This window comes from Balaenoptera borealis (assembly GCF_965194805.1).
Source record: "Balaenoptera borealis genome assembly, chromosome: 4".
Lineage (NCBI taxonomy): Eukaryota > Metazoa > Chordata > Mammalia > Artiodactyla > Balaenopteridae > Balaenoptera > Balaenoptera borealis.
Window position 1 is genome coordinate 50,207,983 of NC_138861.1, and position 3,416 is coordinate 50,211,398.

The 3,416-nt window shown below is 47.9% G+C and overlaps 1 pseudogene across 1 annotated transcript; it reads right to left on the reverse strand.

Annotated features, from left to right (window-relative positions):
• Positions 1-293: 293 nt before the first annotated feature.
• On the reverse strand, positions 294-2,196 carry LOC309627791 (large ribosomal subunit protein mL49 pseudogene; annotated as a pseudogene). Its single transcript has one exon. The product of its transcript is annotated as a large ribosomal subunit protein mL49 pseudogene (transcript).
• Between the last annotated feature and the right edge of the window lie 1,220 nt (positions 2,197-3,416).

A 3,416-nucleotide genomic window follows, 5' to 3' on the forward strand; every position in this document is an offset into this window, starting at 1 on the left:
GAATGGATGAATCACATCTGCCATTGTCATGGATACTGTTCATCTTATCTATGTGACCTTGAAAACTGAAAGCCCTATAGAATAGAGTGACTGGCTATCTAATTGAAGCCTCACCTGTTTACTAAAAGACCTAGTCCAACAGAGAAATCCTTAATGTTTAATAAGCACTCAAAGTGTAGTTGGCCTTGGGCAAAATGTACAAAATGTACAAACATAGTTTCTTTTCTATTGTCCAGTTGTTCTCTACTCTGGGTGCTCATTAGAATCATCTGGAGAACTTTTTTTTTTGACAGTTTCAGATGATTATTTAATTTGTAAATATCGTACAAATTTTAATAGCTTAAATTGTATATACAGCCAAATAAAAACTTGCATTAATGACTGGTGGAACTGGTGTGATAGGATCAGTGTGCCACGCTCCTTTTTCTTAATTCAGGCCGTAGACTCGAGAGTGGCCTGGAATCTCCAGGAGTGAGGGTTTAGTTATACAAGCCAGCACTGTTCTTGGGCACAGTGTTGAATATTAAGGTATTAGGAAGATATACTCATTTTACATATGAAGAAACTGAACCCCAGAAAGGTTAAGTACCCTGCCTTAGGTCAGAGCAAGTAGGGGAGCCAGGCTCTGAACCCCGTCTTAAGCCAGCTTGCTGCTGAGTGGGGTGGGAACTCAGGCCTTTGGCCCTTGTGACTCCCAAGGATGGGGCAAGTGTGAAGGTTCCTTAGCTGGGGTGGGATAGGATGGCAGGGACAAAAGGTCAGCATCTTCCTGCCTGCAAACCCCCTGTCCAGTCTTGATACTAGGTCAGCAACCTGGGAAGGATGGCTCTGTGCTGGGCTGCTAGGAGCTCTCAGGGAGCCCCTTGTGGGCAGAACAGCTAAAGCTAACCATTTAATTCCCTGGAGCTGGAAACCCAGTCAGACCCAACTCTAATATGGAATGGAATACAGGTGACTGGCCTTTTTACCTCTCCATGGGTAAAGGAATGAGCCGAGGGGCTGACGTGCACTACATTTGGAACTGAAGACTTCCAGAACCCACGCCTGAGTCATGTTGTGCTCTCTGTAGACTCTACCAAGTCGGGTCTGACCTAGAGCAAGGGCTCAGTGATGTTTTGTAGCAGACAGGGTCTGCGGGCCTAGGAAGGAATGTGCCCAATGGGTCTGCCCTGTGTTACCCTCCTGTAAACTGGGCTGGGCTATTGCTTCCAACAGAGGGGCAGTCAACAACCTCTACAGCTTGAATACCTGAGTCCAAGGAGCTCCAATGAAGGGAAAGCAGGAACACGCCAAAGTTGGGGTGGGGGACTAACGCTCCCCCCTAGCTTGGCTGTTCCTGGTGGGTCTCCAATATTAGACAGCCCTCCCCCAGTGCTGGCACCTATACAGAGTCCCATTTCCTCCTTTATGCAAACAAGGCCTGCCCCAAGGCCCTCAGCCCCGGTCTCTGTACCCCTTTCTCCTAGCTGCCCCGACAGCCACTTCCCCCCTCCTGAGATCCCCGGGGCTCCAGTCTCAGGGGGACGCTGGGCATGCAGGTTGCTCAGCTGGGCTTCAGAAGCCCTTCTCCAGGAGCCAGGCTTTGAGCTGCTGGTCAAAGTAGCCCTTGACCCGAAGGGTACCTGTCACCTCATTGACCTGGGTGATAGGGGTCTTCCCCAGCAGCGGGCTCAGAAAATCTTCCACCTCCTTCTGCAGGGCCCAAATGTCCCCCTCCACCTTCCGGATCACAGTCATCTGACGGTTTCCATGCGTGATGTCCTTGTAGACCGGATGTTGTGCATACAAGAGCACCGCACAAAGAAGGGCAGGTTGGGTGGGGGGTCTCTAGGAGTGGGATAATGTTCATGCTTTGGGGGCTTTGGGATGCTGGTGGGGGGTAACAGGCGCTCCACAAAACGGTATTCATCCACAGACTCCACGAAGCTGGGGTAATCAGGAGGCCCCTGGGTCTGGCTCAGTTGCCGTGGCCTGCAGCCCGGTGGGACACCGGTTCTCATCTGAAGATCTTTTAATGAACTTGATGAAATCCCATCCCCAGATATTCTGACTTGGTGCTATGGGGTAGGATCCGAGCCTGGGTATTTTTAAAACCTCCCCAGGGACTTCCCTGGTGGCCCAGTGGTTAAGAATCTGCCTGCCAGTGCAGGGGATACGGGTTCAAGCCCTTGTCCGGGAAGATCCCACATAACGCGGAGCAATTAAGCCTGTGTGCCACAACTACTGAGCCTGCACTCTAGAGCCCGCGAGCCACAACTACTGAAGCCCGCGTGCCTAGAGCCTGTGCTCCACAACAAGAGAAGCCACCACAATGAGAAGCCCGTGTACCGCAACAAAGAGTAGACCCCACTCACTGCAACTAGAGAAAGCCCGTGCGCAGCAATGAAGACCCAGTGCAGGGCTTCCCTGGTGGCACAGTGGTTGAGAATCTGCCTGCCAATGCAGGGGACACGGGTTGGAGCCCTGGTCTGGGAAGATCCCACATGCCGCGGAGCAACTAGGCCCGTGAGCCACAACTACTGAGCCTGCGCGTCTGGAGCCTGTGCTCCGCAACAAGAGAGGCCGCGACAGTGAGAGGCCCGCGCACCGCGATGAAGAGTGGCCCCCACTCGCTGCAACTAGAGAAAGCCCTCACACAGAAACAAAGACCCAACACAGCCAAAAATAAACAAATAAATAAAGTAGGTGACTTTAAAAAAAAAAAAAAAGACCCAATGCAGCCAAAAATAAACTAATTAATTAACCAAAAAATAAATAAAAGCTCCCCAGGTGATGCTAATATTTGGCAGCAGGGGTCAAGATTTCTCTGAGCGCCAACTGTCTAAGTGATGCAGAAAAAGACGTGTAACATACACACACATTAAACCCCTTCACATATCAACACTCTTCATGATCGTTCACACTTCTAACTCAAATATTCAGGAAATGGTTAGCTATGACAATTTTCTGTCTTAATGGTTGAGATCCTTGCTATCTTCCAGTTATTTCAATGCTCTTCATTTCCCCTTTCAGAGAGTTTATCAAGGTAGTAATATAGGCACATGGGAGGTAGAGATTTTACTATTGATGAGAGGTTAGATAAAATAGGGGCTTGAAGCTAATGGTTAAAATCAATGGCTCTGTTAACCTGTGAATCTTAGGACAATCACCAAAAAATCCAAAGACTAATACAAGTCAGAGACAAAATAAATTGTGCCTTTTTAAAAAAATTATGTAAAAATAAACTCATTTGTGAAAATATATTTATAATATTATAAATCTCTGGAACATCTGTACTTGTAGGAATTCATAAACTTTTGAATGGCTTTGGAAAAAGTTGTCTTGTTTTGACCATACCTGTTGACTAAGAACTTTAATTTGTAGAACAAGGCACCATAATATCCCGTAAAAACATTCAATTTGCCATACCTTGTCAA